General features: G+C 44.3%; 1 protein-coding gene across 6 annotated transcripts in view; it reads right to left on the reverse strand.

Annotated features, from left to right (window-relative positions):
* The window catches only part of LOC137416475 (glycogen synthase kinase-3 beta), a 172,198-nt gene that overhangs the window by 132,452 nt on the left and 22,125 nt on the right, over window positions 1-17,621 (reverse strand). The window lies entirely within an intron of this gene.

Genomic DNA, 17,621 nt, shown 5'->3' on the forward strand with positions numbered 1-17,621 from the left:
AAAGAGCCAGAGGACCCTGAAGACTCAAAATACCCCGATGACCCAAAAGACCCCGATGATCCAAAAGACCCTGAGGACCCCAAAAAAACCCTCATTTTTAAAATTAATATTTAAAATACAATACTGAATTCAGTTTAATAAAGAGTACATCATGCGTCATACGTGTCCGATGAAAGTAGGGTTGCATCAAAGCGGGGTTGTATCAAAGCGGGGTTGTATCAAAACAGGATGGTGGAGGAAACCGGTCATCACTGACAGTAGATACAAAGTGGCAGTTCTAGTTAGGATACCAGTGAGGTTCCCACTGGAAGCCCATTATTCTTGTATGGATTTATTATAATTATTATCACATTTTGTGGAGACGATTCCGAGAAAACCTTTAGAGCTAGCTCTACAAAACTTTAACTGATCATAGATACCAATGTAACTTTGTGCATCATTAATTTTGTTTTTGCAATTTTGACTTACATTGTCTGCCATTGCCTATGACATAATAAATCTTAAACATCTTCTTCTCCAAAACTGCTGAACGGATATGATCTTAATTTTTTTTTTCCAAATATGATCGCCTAGCCATGGGGATAAAAGTTTGCGAAAAAAAACATCATCGGTCACGTGGTTTGGCAACCATATTGGATTTAAAAATAAAACATTAAAAACCGACTTCTCCGAAACCACTGATCCAATCAAAACTAAACTTGAAACACGTTTACATTCCGATGGGGGAAAACATTTGCAAACGATGACATCATCAGTCACGTGATATGGCGACCATCTTGGATTTAACGAAAAAGTATTTGAAAATCCATATCTCCAGATACTCTAGTAGCTCATGGTGGTTGAGTATGCACTTTATTGTACAGACCTAAACTCTTCAGGAATCCACTAATTGAAGGTCCAGGAACAATATTTGGTTGGTAACACATTTGCCACTGACGGCGAAATAGCTGAAATGGCCATACCCCTTTTTGGGCCACGCCCCCTTTTTTGCCGTGACTGTATCTACAGAACCGTTGGACCTAGGAGGTTGCCCGACCACTCAAAATTTGCGCAATGGCCACATTATGGGGGGTCAGTAATACATTTTCATATCCAAAAGTCAATGGTTTTTAAGATAATTGCCAAAAACCGATTTCAACATGTTACGAACTACAATTGTATGATACCACCAAGGCCACAACATTATATGACACTTATACCTTTTGCATCATCCTATTTTGGAATTTACTTATTTGGATTTCTACACTTTTCGCCTTTACTACAGCCACAAAACGTGACACATTTAATGTTCCTGTCTCTGCAAGTGCACGTTTTGGTACTCATACATGCTCTTGGGCATTTGCATGGAGGAGGCAGGTCATCGGGCCTGCACGATACTGGCAGTATCACTGGTGTTATGCCAACGTCCGTTGCTTCATACCCATACTGGAGTGGATCTGGTTTGGTGACGGCAGGAGTTGGGGCTTGCAACCACATCTTACACTGAAGAAATGCTCGCTTTATGTGTTCTCGTAGCGTTGATGAACAGCACACAAGCTGGTTGAAGTCCAGTTCTTTCTTGGAGTTGTGGTACTGCTCCCATCGATATTCATCGAAAGTGGAACAGTCGGTCTTCTTTAATCCAGACACAAGGAACTTTTCAGCATTGCTTGTTATCTGTGGTGACAGTTCTTCTACACCAAACCCTTCCAGTAGGGAGAGATCGATGGATGCTTTCAGGCCAGACAGCTTTGGACCCACCTTGCTGGTACTGTCGCAACCGCTGAGAGCATGAATGGCTGGGAGACACGACACCAAACCGTTGTCCAGTTGATCAACCAACATGTGGACTGGTACAGTTTTCTTTGTTTTCCGGTTACCAAGCTTCACGTACAGCTTTTGTAGTTGCCAGGTTGTGTTGAAGTGGAAGATGAGGTTGACAAAGACATCTGTGTCAGGCGAGTCGACCAAGACTGATTGAACCCCGTGTTTCACAACACCATCATTAATATGGAACATGATTCTGTCGTCGGCTTCTTCTTGGTTGCTTGAGAGCTCTGCGATCTGTGTTTCAGTGCCAGCTAACAGTTTCCTGCATTCACCCCCATATACTCCTCCAAAGAATATTTCCTTGTCCGACTCGACATTCTGCAGCATCCACTTGAAGACATACTCCTGCAACCGAACTTTGTTCAACATTGAGCTCCAGAACATATCAAGATCGACAGGGAGTTTCTGATTGTCAGACCCAATGGTGATTGTGATTTGTTCTGAGGAACTTCGCTGTGCCCGTTCCATTTGCTTGATTGATGATTTTTGATAAACATCAAAAATAATGTCTATTCTTGTGGACACGGAGCCTGTAGCAAGAATCCTGTTGGAAAGACTCTCAGCCAATTCCCCGAATGTGTGAAGGCCCATCTTTTTCATCGGTAGTTTACGCACAAGTGCCATGAAGTCCACTATTGTCATCTGAGCGTCACTCTTTACATTCCTCGTCTCCTGTGGAAGGCGACTGACAAGTTCCCTGGCTAAGGAGGCTTTATCGGGCTTCTTCAATTTGATGCCATCTTTACATTCAGTGGTGAGGAACTGGGATGTGCTGGTCAATTCATACTTCAGGAGTTCTAGCATGCTGTACCCTCTTTCTCTAGCATAGTCAATGTACCTAACCGTTTCCGCTGCATCCTTTTTCGCCATCGATTTCTTCGCTGTGAACGGAGTAGAAGTACGTTTCACGAAAACAGTCTTGCGGTTGGTAGGGATTGTATCATGTAGGTGCTTCTCCTTATCCTGAAATCTGGTCTCAACAAACTCTTCATAACTCTTCTCACCAATTTCCAGGCATTCAAGTAATCCGTCGACAACCTCCTGGGGAATGTCAGCTCCAGTAGAGATGTTCTGAAGTCTGATTCCAGCGTCGAACGGATTGTTGATGGATTTTATGTAATCCAGAAGGGCCTTTGCACGAACATGGCCAATCTTCGTAGAACTTGGATTGAACTCATGGTGTAGGCTCAGCTCACTGTCATCTTTGTCTCCCAAGTTGCACCATTCCAGCAGCTGTGCCACATGAAGATCTTTCTCATGCTTTAGGAGATTCCATAAGGCTACTGCTTCTTTCTGTCTGGTCATCCCAATGATACCTCCAGCAACCTTGGCGGGTTTATTGTAACACTTCTCGAGTGCCATGTCAAATCCTACTGCACTGCCTTGTCGGGTAGTGTGGTACATCACCCATCCACCATCTGTAAAGCATCTGTAGATACCCGGGAACTTCCTTTGTAGGTCCAGGCAATCTTCAAGGAACAGCGTACCCCATCTGCTATAGTTTGTCCGGCCAAACCCGAAGAACAAAGGCATGCACCTCCGCACAGCTGAAACGAAAAGATGCCAATCGCCTTGCCGAATAGAGTGTGTAAGATCTCTCAGGATAGGATACAGCTCATCCAGAAACAAGCTCCAGTACCTCACATTCTCATTACAGGCCGTTTCTTTCCATTCGGTGAAATACTTCTTCAAGTCTGCATGTAAGATCTTGCTTTCTTCCCAAATCTCTCTGAACTCTGTATGGTCACTATCTAAAGCCTGCTGCATCTTAGTTTCCATGGTCTCTATTTTCTGGTCTAATTCACAACTAGTACGGTCCTGGTCAGGTTGAAACTAAATTCTAGTCTAGACTCTAGTCTAGACTCTAGTCTTGACTCTAGTCTAGACTCTAGTCTAGTCTAGACTCTTCAGGAATCAAGTAATTGAACAATAGGAACAGGAACAGGAACAATTACGAATAATATTGTAGTTCGTAACATGTTGAAATCGGTTTTTGGCAATTATCTTAAAAACCATTGACTTTTGGATATGAAAATGTATTACTGACCCCCCATAATGTGGCCATTGCGCAAATTTTGAGTGGTCGGGCAACCTCCTAGGTCCAACGGTTCTGTAGATACAGTCACGGCAAAAAAGGGGGCGTAGCCCAAAAAGGGGTGTGGCCATTTCAGCTATTTCGCCGTCAGTGGCAAATGTGTTACCAACCAAATATTGTTCCTGGACCTTCAATTAGTGGATTCCTGAAGAGTTTAGGTCTGTACAATAAAGTGCATACTCAACCACCATGAGCTACTCTAGTAAGAACCACTCAACAGATCAATCCGAAACTTCATACGTATGATTGAGTACACATGAGGATTTTTTTTTTCTTTTACAAACGATGACATCAGTCACATGGTTGGTGGCCATCTTGGATTGAACGAAAAGAAATTGAAAATCCATATCTCCAGAACCGCTTAACCGATCCAAACCAAAATTTACAGATATGATCGACTACCGGTGAGGAAAATTTATTGAAATGATGACGTCATCAGTCACGTGGTACATTGGCCATTTTGCCTATAAGCCTATCACTGCTCACAGTTCTAGTTAGTATTAATATTGTTTTGTAATCTTACTATAATTCACCAAATGTCTGTCTGTCTGTCCGTCTGTTCCCAGGTACCGCAAAAACGGCTGAACCGATCGCAACAAAATTTTGGGTGGGTAATTCTGGGACCCCCTGGAGTAAAATAGGCTATCTTGTTTTTCCAATTAGGAAATTTTTTCCGATTTTCTAGTTTTTCCAAACATGATGGAATAATATACTAGCCACAAAAAGAAACTGCACACAAAAAATGAAATTATATATTAGAAACACATGTGTATACAAATACAGATTTAAACACGGCAATTGGTGAAGTGAATTCAACAGGTATGCACGGGCCACGTTTCATGACGTCAATGGTTTCGGTATGGGCACGTGCAACACGTTTTTGCATGTGCATCGTGAGAAACTGCATAGAGCACACGAATGTCACAAATTGCTTTAACTTTGGTAAGGTTAATTGTTTGATTTTCAATCGTTCAAAAAATTAAGTGGCTAATGAAACGCACGTCATGCCACGGCTCACAACTGCACAGCGTCATGAGGCTATTGGGATGATCCGTGGGGGAATGTCTCACCGTCAAGTGGCTGTGCATTTCCATTGTCACCGAAACACCGTCACCACAATGTCACCGAAACATTGTCACCATCTTGTTATGGTCTCATAATCCACCTATTAAAGTTTACATGGAAATGTTACATTGTTGTTATATTTTCCAATTCAGACAGAGTTTTAACAATGCACAGTTTATTTTTGTGGCTAGTATATTTACCGATATGAACAGTGATGTGGCTTTTATTGAAATAACTACAAATACTGTTTAGATTTTGATGATTTGCGTGTGATATGATTTAATGGATGTTTATATAAATCGTTTAAAATAAAATAAAAAGCCTTCAATTTCTGATATTTTGCCTTTTCATTTGGGCCTCCCAATTGAAGCCCCGCCCGTAGGGCGGGTACCGTTGCTAGTAACATTAATATTAAGCTATTATCATTAGTTTTGTTATTAGAAGCGGCCTTGAAAAACGCCACGATAAAGCTATCTTAACACAGATATACACTTTAACACACAACCCCATTGGCGGGGAAAACCCCCTTGGGGATATACAGTATTCACAATTGAGCAAATGAATTTGCTATAGCCTTCATTGTGTAACCCTTCGTCCTCCTGCCAAGTTTGGTTGAGACTGGATAAGTAACGACCAAATGTATCGCGGTCAAAGATCGTATGACAGACAGACAGGCACCAAATTGCGTATTTTAGTATGATGATTTGAATTATATACTTCAACATTTCACTGGGTAAGGTGTTTTATGAACTCTTCAGTTACCTCCCCCACTGAAGGTGGGCGGAGGTTATGTTTTCACCCCCGTCTGTCTGTCTCTGTCTGTGAGCAGGATATCTCAAAACTTATGGATGGATTCGGACTAAATTTGGTAGTCAGTTTGGGTATATGACAAGGACGAATTGATTCAATTTTGGTGAAGATCTAGATTCAGATACGACAAATTTTTTTTATTTCAAGTGATTATTCACAATTGAGATATACAGTACTGTCGTGGCCAAAAATATTGGCACCGTTGCACTTTTTTCAAATAATGCACCATTCCTTCCAGAAAATTGTTGAAATAAAAAAATCTTATGGTATCCACACTTGTATTTCTTTGGTTTGCAATGGAACAAAACAAAAAAGCTGAAAAATTTACTAAACCTTAGCTTATTCCACACAGAAATCCTAAAATGGCCCGGACAATATTATTGGTTATCACCTTTTATAAGTTGTTAGAAATAATTATATTTCAAGCAGGTGATTTTCCTTTACTTAGGAATTGAACTCACCTGTGGTAAGTTGCAGGTGCCTGCAATATAAAAATCACTCATTCAACCAGTTTGAATAGAAAAAAAAGAGTCATTCTGCTGTTTTGTGTCACTGTGTGTACCGCAATGAGCATGGAGAAAAGAAAAAAACCAGAGAATTGTCTGACGAGGTCATACACAAGATTGAAGCAATGCATGGACAATCTCAAGGCTACAAGTCCATCTCCAGAGACCTTAATGTTGCTGTGTCCGCCGTACGCAATGTTATCAGGAAGTTTAAGGCCCATGGCACTGTAGCCAACCTCCCTGGACGTGACCACAAGAGAAAACTTGATCGTAGACAGCAGCGAAGGATCTTTCGAATGGTGGAGAAAAGCACCTCAATCAACTGCCAAACAGATTCAAGCTGAGCTTCAGACACAAGGTACGACAGTTTCAACTCACATCATCCGTCGCCAACTCAATGAAAGGGGATTCTATGGTAGGAGACCCAGGAAGACCAAACTGCTGAGAGAGAGAGAAACATAAGAAAGCCCAACTGCAGTTTGCCAAAACCCTTCTGGGAGAATGTCCTGTGGACAGATGAGACCAAATTAGAGCTTTTTGGTAAAACACATCATCTCTATGTTTACAGAAAACAAAATGAAGCCTTCAAAGAAAAGAACACCTTCCCTTCAGTCAAACATTGAGGAGGTTCAGTGATGTTTTGGGGTTGTCGTGCTGCCTCTGGCACTGGGTACCTTGAATGTGTGCATGGCATCATGAAATCAGGAGATTACCAAGGCATTTTGGAGCGCAATGTCAACCCAGTGTCAGAAAGCTGGATCTCTGTCAAGGGTCATGGGTCTTGCAGCAGGACAATGACCCCAAACATACTTCAAAAAGCACCCAGGAATGGTTCACGACGAAACGCTGGACTGTTCTGAAGTGGCCAGCAATGAGTCCAGATCTAAATCCCATTGAACACCTGTGGAGAGATCTGAAAACAGCAGTTGGGAGAAGGCACCCTTCAAATCTGGGAGAACTGGAGCAGTTTGCACAAGTAGGCCAAACTGCCAGCAGAGGTGTAGGAAGCTCATTCATGGCTATAGGAAGCACTTGACTGCAGTTATTTTGTCTGTGCTACCAAATATTAAGTCTAGGGTGTCAATAAAATTGTCAATGCCATTTATTTTTATTTTCTGATTTAAAAGGATATGTTAAGTTCTGAATCAAAAACAAAGGTTCTGTTATATCAACAGTGAAATTGTGGAGAATTGTGGAGACCAAATACATTTGTCAATTTCAACTTATTTTTCGAGAACATTTTCGAGAAAAAGTGCAACGGTGCCAATATTTTTGGCCACGACTGTAGGGCCAAAAACGATACATAGCATTGGCAGTTCAAAAAGTTGTGGACAGATTATGACAAAACTAGGAGGATGAGTTGGTTTGGTGACAAGAGCCAGCGGATTTGATTTTGGTTAAGATCCGGATCCAGATCCAGCCTGTCAGGATACAAAACGTAAACTGTTCAGCCTGGCGGAGGCGTGCACTCTACCGAGTACTGTTCTAGTTTAACTGCATTTGGTGTCGTTTTGTGAAATAAAATAACGTTTGTTTTAATCTGCAACTGTACATCCCTATGTTAGTAAACATCTGACTAGCTGTTTTAATATATTAATACGTTATGACTGTGCTGTATATGGTAGCACTGGCCATTCCAATTATTCCACCTGCTGGAATAGCATTCTCGCAATGTTGCTGTCGAAGAACAGCAATCTTGCATTATGGAATGGAATGGAATTTAAGTATCTTGTTTGTCAAGAAATTTGAATGAAATATATTATAATTCATAATGGTTCCCTAATTCCAACAAATAAAATAAAAAGACTGAAGTGCGCGTTTGGTTTTCCTTTTTTAATTGCTGCTCTTTTTGAATACACTGAATTTAGAATTCACAGTTTGATAGAATTCATGAAGCTCATCAAATACAAACCCATCATGAATTGACAGTACCTACATCATAGATCTAAAGATGTTCCAGCGGCTTCTCACATATCTCAATTTATTTCTGCTTGTGTTCTGTATTCAATCAAACACATACATGTGCAATGATACATTTGTTAAGACAGAGGCCAGATCTAAACCCAGGGGTATCCCCATTGTCTGCTGGAGTATCCTGTTGCCGAATGTAAAGTCGCCATTGTTCAAGAGAAATGTAATACTTTCTTTAAGTATATATTTATTTTAAAACTACATGAACATCGATTTTCCTTTACAGATTAGTGTGCTCTTTTGATACTGTAATGTACACTTTCTTACCTCTTACTCCCTTAAATGTACACTTACTCCCTTAAATGCTTTATCTACTGCCCTGTACAATGACGCCACAAGTTTGGCATGTAGGATGTTTGTGTACAATGTGAAAAAGAATCACAACTGTATACATTTAGCGTTACCACTGTTGTACATATTATAGATGCTATCAATGATCCAAAATTTTTAGCACCAGAATAAAGCCAAGCTTTTATGGTATTTTTGTGTAATGCGCACACGAGTTTCATTGTGATTCTTATGCATTTTGGAATCCAAAAAATAACGATAATTTGTGTTTTTAAATCCAGAACTAACAGTTTCCTTGTTCATGAGTGATTTACATGGTGCTAGATATATAGTCAGGTTCACTATGTTTTTTCGTTCAAAATTTTTGGAGATTAGCAAAACTATACATTTTTGGAATATTCAGAGCATGAGGAATCCAAAAATTCATGTTGGCATTTGCATATACACCTTTGCGAAAATGCCACTCAGGACAGTGATGAAGATCTGTAAAAGCATATTCATGAACGGTATAGACCTAGTAGATCCTGTGTATGGGACATATAGTTCAATCTGATACTAACAAGGCTGCTTTCTTGCTTTATAAACCCATACCTATAACTTCAAAGGACTTGCAATATCATGTATTATGTAATACAGTTATCTTACTATAATCCACCAAATGTCCGTCTGTCTGTCCGTTCGAAGGTACCGCAAAAACGGCTGAACTGATCGCAACGAAATTTTGGGTGGGTAATCCTAGGATCCCCAGGAGTAAAATAGGCTATATTGTTTTTCCAAGTTTTCCAAGTTTTCCAATTTTCCACTTTTTTCCAAACACGATGGAATAATATTTACCGATATGAACAGTGATGTGGCTTTTATTGAAATTCTACAAATACAGAAATACCCCGTTTTACGCCATTTCGACCTACGTCAAATCCGACTTTACGCCACTCTTCTAGAGTAAATTTCAGTTCAGCGAACGTCATTATGTGCGACTTTACGTCTCTCCTACATCATAATAGGAGGATGTGCAAAAATTAATTTTTCCTTAAAAATATATTTAAAATAAATAAAATAGTATATAAAAATTAACAATAAAAGAAGCTAAAAAACAATTTAAAATACAATAAAAAGCACATTAAAAATATTTTTTAAATGTACATACAGTATACGTACGCGTAGCTGCTGGTTCTCATTCAAAACAAAGGTGACGCCATATGCATTTCGTCCTGTGCTGCGGTCGCGTGCTTGCTTTGCCTTTCGCTGTTATTTTTGTGATTATTCCTTTACTGTGTCTGTGATAGTGCTAGTGCTAGAAGCACAATCACTAGAAAGATAGTGCTAGTGTTTCCAAGCGTATTGTGGTTATGATGGAAGATAAGTTAAATCTGATTAAAAGGTATGAAAAAGGTGAAAAAGTGTCGGTGATAGCGCATGCCTTAGGGCTGCCACGGTCGACGGTATCGACCATCATTCATGATAGGGAACGTATTCTCGCATACGTCACTGAAAAAGCGCCGTCGGCGAAGACTGCTGTCATGAATGTGAAGTTGTGTTTTATGGTGTTTGTCTTCATTTTAAGGCATTTTTAAGGCATTACGCCCGGTTTACGTCAAAAACCGAGTTACGTCACGGCTTATGGAACCAATTAATGACGTAGGCCGGGGTATTGCTGTACTGTCTATTATACGTACCAGGAGAGAGTAGATCGACTCCTGACGAACTCTTCCGATATAAACGTGCCACTCCGAAGTAACATGGCAGCGTGTGCAAAGCGACTGAGAAACAGGTGTAGCGGCCTCTTCCATGTTGCAGATTCGGCACGCACTCTTCACACATAAATGTGCGACTGAGAAAGACGTGTAGCGGCCGCTTCCATTTTGCACAATTCAATCTTTTTTCAAAATGGGCGCCATGTACTGTTTATATTTTGATGACTTGCGTGTGATATGATTTTACGGATGTTTATATAAATCGTTTAAAATAAAAAAAAGCCTTCAATTTCTGATATCTTGCCTTTTCATTTGGGCTTCCCAATTGAAGCCCCGCCCTTAGGGCGGGTACCGTTGCTAGTATCACAAATATAAAGACAATGGTTTTCAATTACCTTTGTTTGTTGCTTTTCTATAATCCTGAGCACTATTTTGAGGCCTTTATTGGATTCCTTGACAAAGAAAACATAGCATTAGCATATTTAATTACGTTTCTAGGTTGACGAGAAGCCGAGATAGCGCACAATATGTATTTTATGGCGGCCATTTTGAAAATCCAAAATCTGTGTCTGTGCAGATGCCAACATTGATTTTTGGATTCTCCATGCTCTGCTGATTCCAAAAATGTATAGGTTTGCTAATCTCCCAATATTTTGAATGAAATTATATTTGTTAACATAGTGAACCTGACTAATATCAAGTCCATTTTATTATCATTAGTATACTACATGCACACCAACACACACACACACATAATGACGCACACACATGTGCACAATGACACACGCACATGATCACAATGATGCATGCACATTCCTTACAGGAGCAGCAGGAAGGGTCATTCCTCTCTGGGGTCGGGCCTAGGGTCGGGCCTAGCGATTACAGTAGATCTAGGGTCGGGCCTCAAGAACATCGGCGATGTGTTTATTCACAAAGTTTCTTCTAGAGCGCTCGCCAAGTGTTTTAAGCATTCGACCAAGGACACTATTCAAAACCATTGAAAAGGCGCGAGGTAGCTGCTCAGCAACGAAAAACACCCAGGGTTTCATCCCTTTAAGTTTCGTGTTAAACAGCAGTAGCAACGGTTTAAAAAGATAACCAAATGTGTTTGTGGTTTATAATATTTTTCCTTCTGGTCGGGGTGCTCCCACGAACACAGCACAATAAAATGTTTAAACATGTTAACAACGATGTTTGTTGAAGAAGGAAAAACCCCTTGGGGAGGGGGAATATTAATTAATAGTATTGTTGCGGTTTTGAGAACCCACACTTGCTTGTAAGTATGACATCATTAAAGGTTAAAGGTAGCACCCCATAGATAGGCCACAAGCAACACGTAGGTCACCATAGGACATCAGTTATTTCATTAGTATGTGTATAGATAAGGCCATGTTTCCAATAGTGGAATCTGCGTTGTGTCAATCAAAGAAGGAGTAGGCCCCATTCGTCCATTTTGACAGCCTCCCTCCAAGCGACGCCATTAAGCGTGCTCCCCAGTCTGTGCCCCATGACCCTTCCCAATTTGTTACGCGCCTTTGTTAGCAGCGTTCGCTGCCCTTGAGCGTGAGCTCGCTAAACGCCGCCATAAGCCACGAGGTGAGGCCCGGAAAAAGTGGGCGGAGCGCCAGGGAGAAGGTGTGGCCACGTCACCCAGCCGTCAGGGCGGGGCCGGTAAGCAATCACCAGCCAACCAGGGCTGAAGTGACATCGCCTGATAGGCGTGGCTTTTGGGCTCGCGGAGCGATCACTGGCTGGATTACAAAAGCGAGCGCACAAAGCCCTTTCACAGGACTTATTGGGAGAGCGCACATTTGACAGGACTTGTTGGAAGCGCGCTTGGTAAACGGACTACTGTGATTTTGGAGAACTTACAGCGAAAGCGTGTGCTGACAGGACTTGTTGGGAGAGCGCACATTTAGGAGGACTTGTTGGGAGAGCGCACATTTAAGAGGACTTATTGGGAGAGCGCACATTCAACAGGACTGATGAGAAGAGCGCTCGTTAAAGAGGACTTTAAGGAAGCACGCTTGTGAAAGAGGACTTACTGGGAGAGCGCACATTTAAGAGAACTGTCCAGGACTGCTGCGATTTGGAGGACGGTGCAAAGGTCGATCTTTGGACGGTGCGGAGAGGACAGGACTTGCACAATTGGCGCTTGCGTACAGGACATTGGAGAGGGGGCGTTTGGCGCGAGTCGTGCAAATATTACGTACGCCGCCAGGATACCAGCCTTCCCCCCGTGATAGAATTGTCCGTTCGCGTTACACTGTGAAGAGCTGCCTGCCGGGTTTTCCATCGCCTGGACCGGAGCCAGACTGGAGCCTGGACACGCTGGTCACCATCAACCTACCATCTCAGCAATCCCCGTGTGAGTGTCTGTGTGTGAGACGGGCCCGTTTGCCCAGGGAATAAGATAAGACTGTAATTAAGCCTGACCTGTGTGCTTTTCCTTCCTCTTCCTTTCTTGTACCTCCTTTCGTTTCCTCTTCTTTCTGTACATTTGTTAATAAATTGCCTTGTTCTTTCTGGTTTCCTCTTATCCGATCGCATCAGTCTTTTCTCTAATTGGGTAAGTGTGGCACGATTAGGAACCACTAGAATCGGGTCTAGTCCTTGTTAACGGCCCGAATCGCGGCTCATTTCGCTCGGCGTGTCCACTAATGCCGTGGTTCGGGCGGGAGTTATTTCGTTGCTTCACGGTCGGTGTTAGTAATTAGGTATTAGGACTAAGTCGACCAATAACTCTATTTAATACCGACCGGAGGGAACGTTATAACTTCCAGGACTCGCGTCGGCCAGATAAGAGGACAGGGGGATTAACCCCCCCTTGATAAGGGGAGAGCCGACGTCGAGATCCGTAACAATTGGTGTCAGGAGTGGGATTTGGACCCGAACCAAATTTTTTATATTTTGGACAAAATTGGGTCAAAATTACGAGCGGTCGAAATTTTATTAACACCCAATTTTGAGTCGTGCCATGGATAGCCAAGGCGATCGGATGCCGGTGGGGGTAGATGAAGAGGAGTTAGAGGCAACCCAGGACCCCCGGGAAGAAGGGGGACAATTGGGAGGAATGGAGGAGGAAATTGAAGAGGGTGCGGCAGTGGGTGTTGCAGGCGCACAAAATGGCGGCGCCTCGCACATGGCGGTGAGTGCCGAGCCCACGGGGCCAGGGGACTTCCAATTATTTATGGCGCAAATGATGGGGTATATGGAAAAGATGGCTGAGAAATCCACCAGGGAAATGGAACAAATGATGGAAAAGAATAGTGAGTGAATGGAAAACAGAATGGGGGAGCAATTGGGAAACCAAATTGGGGGATTGAGAAACGATGTGGGAAACCAAAATTGGGGGATTGAGAGATGGGTTAAGTAATTTGGAAAATAGAATGGGGGAGCAATTGGGAAATCAAATTGGGGGGTTGGAAACCAAATTGGGGGGATTAGAAAGCAAATTAGGGGGCCAATTGGAGGACGTGAATGGCCAAGCCCGAGAAATAAACGAAGGGTTAGCGAGGGAGGAAGCCAGGTGTGAAATAAAAGCATTGGGGAAAGACAGAGACTGCAGGTCAAGCGAGAAAGGCACACGGGTATGCGACGGGGTAGCGCGGCTTGAGGAGCGCAGGTTAAGCGAGGCTGAGCAAGGCATAGTTACGTGGACTGGTATAGAAATCGCGACACGGGGAATAGAAAAGCCGACGACCGCTGAATTGGAAAATTTGATGTTATGTGCGCCAGCGGTCGTCGAGCTTAATAAGGAAATAAAAGGAATAGTTGAAATTGGGTTTGAAGAGATGGCGGACGAAGAAGAGCAATCGCGGGAGGAAGAAATGGAATATGTACAAAGTCCGTGTTCGCATCGTGATGCCGTACTTGCTAATCCCAATAAAGATTTGCAGGTGCGTGTGGAGAAAAGGTTCCCGAAGGTAAGCCGGGCTGTATATGGCGTGAAAAGGTGTTTTCGCGCGCTTGGGATCCCGGCGTCACCCGGGCACTAGTGGAAGGTCCGTGGTGCGCTGTGTGAAAGAAAATGGCGCGAGTGCGAGGAAAAAGTGTGCGCCGAAGAGTGAGTGTGAAATCGAGTGTGATAGTGAGAGAGAGAGTGCGACACAGAGTTTGAGATGGATGGAGAGAGTGTGCGAGGATGCACACCTGAGTTGGTTGTGGAGAGTGTGCGGGGATGCACATTACAGCGCGTGATTGGGTGTGCGACAAGAGATTGCACACCCATGGGTAGGCGTGCGCTGAGTGGGTGTATGAAAGAGTGCACACCCGTGGTGGTTACGGAGTACGTAACGGGGGGAGTGCACGGGAGGAGAGTGTGGAAGAAAGGTGTGTAACAGAGGAGTGTGTGATAAGGGAGGGTATGGAGACGCCTCGATGTGTGAGTGTAGAAAGGGTCGCAAGGTGTGGATGTGAGAATGACTCGAGCATCGACGCTGACCGGGGCAGCGCTTAGACCGACGGATAGCCGACGTGAGCTCTCGGGGCGTGGTGTGCTTTGTGTGCTGCAGGGGCCGGCGGGGATCGTTGCCGCAGCGGTCTTGCAAGGAGCGCCGTACACGATTCGGGCCGGGCTCCGCCTTGTATGGTCGGTGCCGCGTCGTAGCGGCGACCGGCACGATTCCGGGGGAGAAAGGCCAGGTCGGACCTTCGCCCCCTGGCGGGCGCGGTGTTCCGAACGGGGGAGGTTGGGTCATCGGGCCGGAGACCGAAAGGCTCCGCGCCGGGATGGACCATGGAACCTCGGTCCGAGTATGCCTCCTCCCCAGAATCGAAAATGCCGGACGGACCCAACCTGCAGGAGACTGACCATCCGCACACATTGCTCGGCTTTGCAAAGCCGGGCTGTAATGACAATGCATTCCCGCACGAGAGGCTCAAGATAGTAGACTAATAGAGGTAGTGATGGCAAATGGTATCTGGTGTAGGGGGATGGTAGCTCTACCATCCCTCACATCACATCCTATTTGGGGCAGAGGAGCAGTAGTTTTATGGGGTTTGGCAGTGTAAGCTCGCCGAGGGCGGGTTAGGATAATGGTTAGGGACCTAGAAATGACTTTAGGAGACTTCAGATTTAAGTAGTGACATTTGAACAAGTAGTGGGGACGTAGAGAGATTAGGTGGATGATAATGACGAGGGAGTGCTTAGTATAAGGGATGACGGGAAGCTCACTAGTATTAGAGGGGAGTAGATAGCTAGATGGTGCTGTGTGTATGAGCTTGAGGTTTAGGCGGAAATGAGGCATTGCGAATGGAAGTCCTTGTAGAGAGATTAGGTGGATGATAATGATGAGGGAGTGCTTAGTATAAGGGATGACGGGAAGCACTAGTATTAGAAGGGAGTAGATAGCTAGATGGTGCTGTGTGTATGAGCTTGAGGTTTAGGCAGAAATGAGTAGACTGGTAGTCTGTCGGCCAGGTGAGGCCGCAGGTAGGCTCTGGGAGCCAGGTAGAGTTCAGTAGTGTTCAGCGGGGCCCGAGGATCCCAGGAGAGGACCCGGGTAGCCCAATGCCAGAGAGGGCATCGAGGGGGTAAGCGCCAGGGAGGGTCTTCCCCAGGTTAGGGTGTGAGGAGCTAGGCAAGCTCGGGTGGCGACGTTCAGTGGCGGAGGTGCGCAGGTAAGTAGACCTGCTGGGAGAGCCACACGACCCAGCCCCGAAATTGTGCGAGGGCACAGATGGAAAAATGGGGGGGGGGGGGGGGTGAGACCCCAAATTGGTAGAGCACCACAGTATGGGAAATGAGAATTGGTTTTTAGAACCACATAGTGTAAGATGGCCAATGGATTGGCAGGGCAAGACCCCGGGTAGAGTTTAAAGAGTTAATGTCAATTAGAGTATAGTTAGGGAGAAAATCTCTTCGCACCATCCACATCCACTCACCGAGGTGATCGGACTCCACCCCAGGTTTTGGCAAATGTTGGAATGTAAGACGCATCAGGACGTGATTTGACATTGTGTTTATTCCATCCCTTCCTTCTTGGGAGGGATTGGTAACGAATTTGGTTTCAGGGAGATATGGGGGACGAGACAGTAGAGACGGAATTTGTAAATGTGTAAATTGTGTAAATACAGGGAAGGGCAGGGTAGTGTAGGCTGACATGGGGGGTGACGTACGGCTAGGGACGAGCTTTCTCAGCTCGCTCTCCCACGCCATTCATGTCGCATTGCCTTGTTTTGATGTGTACCCTTGCGCCCTTGCCCCTGCTAACCTCTGCTTGTCTGCCTCCACACTCATGGACCATGGTCTTTTGTGCGAGGGGAGTGTGCAGGTGCCCTGAATTGTGCGGCCGCACTCTTGCTGCCTGCACCTTGCTGCCTGCCTGCCTGCACCGGTACACCATATGGACCACACGTCCTGTGGCCTGGCACCTATGGACCACACGTTCTGTGGCCTGGCACCGTTGCTGGGACAGGCCATTGCTGCCAGCAGTATCTGGCTTGCGGACCACTGTTTTAAGTGGCATCAATGCCCAGCAGTCGGACCACCTGAGTTGGCCCTGCTGGCCATAAATAAAAAAGCGGACGCGGTTTGTGCCCTTTTTATTAAATTAATACATCAAGCAAGAAGACAGCCAAGATACATCGGCCCAGCAGAGAAGCACAAGAAGACATCATTTATTATTTTAAAATGTTTGTTTTGTGCATTTTTTGTGCTTTTCATGCATGTTTTCTATTATGGTGCATTTATTGGGTGCATATGGGTATGGTGTATCGGTGCAGTGCATTGCAATTGGCATTTCCTCTTTTCAAAAAGTTCTGCTTTTTCCCACAAAAGACAGGTCCTGGGTTGTAGTGTAAATAATTAATAGTGTCTTGTAAATAATGCTCCCCACCGGCTTAAATGTTTAGTTTGAAAACCATTCCGTAATTCGGTTAATTGTGGGCGTGGGTCAGTTAGGTAGGATACAACGCAGCAGGGGGGACATATCTAGTGTTAAAACTGTCGCACTCAGGGTCAAAGGTTAAAAGTAGAGGGTAACCACACCTAAGTGTCACATGTAGATGTAAAAGATAGTCCTGATGTTTCGGCTTGGGCCGAGCCTGGCAAAAGGAGGGGGGCAGTGTTGCGGTTTTGAGAACCCACACTTGCTTGTAAATATGACATCATTAAAGGTTAAAGGTAGCACCCCATAGATAGGCCACAAGCAACACGTCGGTCGCCATAGGACATCAGTTATTTCATTAGTATGTGTATAGATAAGGCCATGTTTCCAATAGTGGAATCTGCGTTGTGTCAATCAAATAAGGAGTAGGCCCCATTCGTCCATTTTGACAGCCTCCCTCCAAGCGACGCCATTAAGCGCGCTCCCCAGTCTGTGCCCCATGGCCCTTTCCAATTTGTTACGCGCCTTTGTTAGCAGCGTTCGCTGCCCTTGA

This window comes from Myxine glutinosa, chromosome 1 (genome assembly GCF_964187855.1).
Source record: "Myxine glutinosa chromosome 1, kmMyxGlut1.1, whole genome shotgun sequence".
In the NCBI taxonomy this organism is placed as follows: domain Eukaryota; kingdom Metazoa; phylum Chordata; class Myxini; order Myxiniformes; family Myxinidae; genus Myxine; species Myxine glutinosa.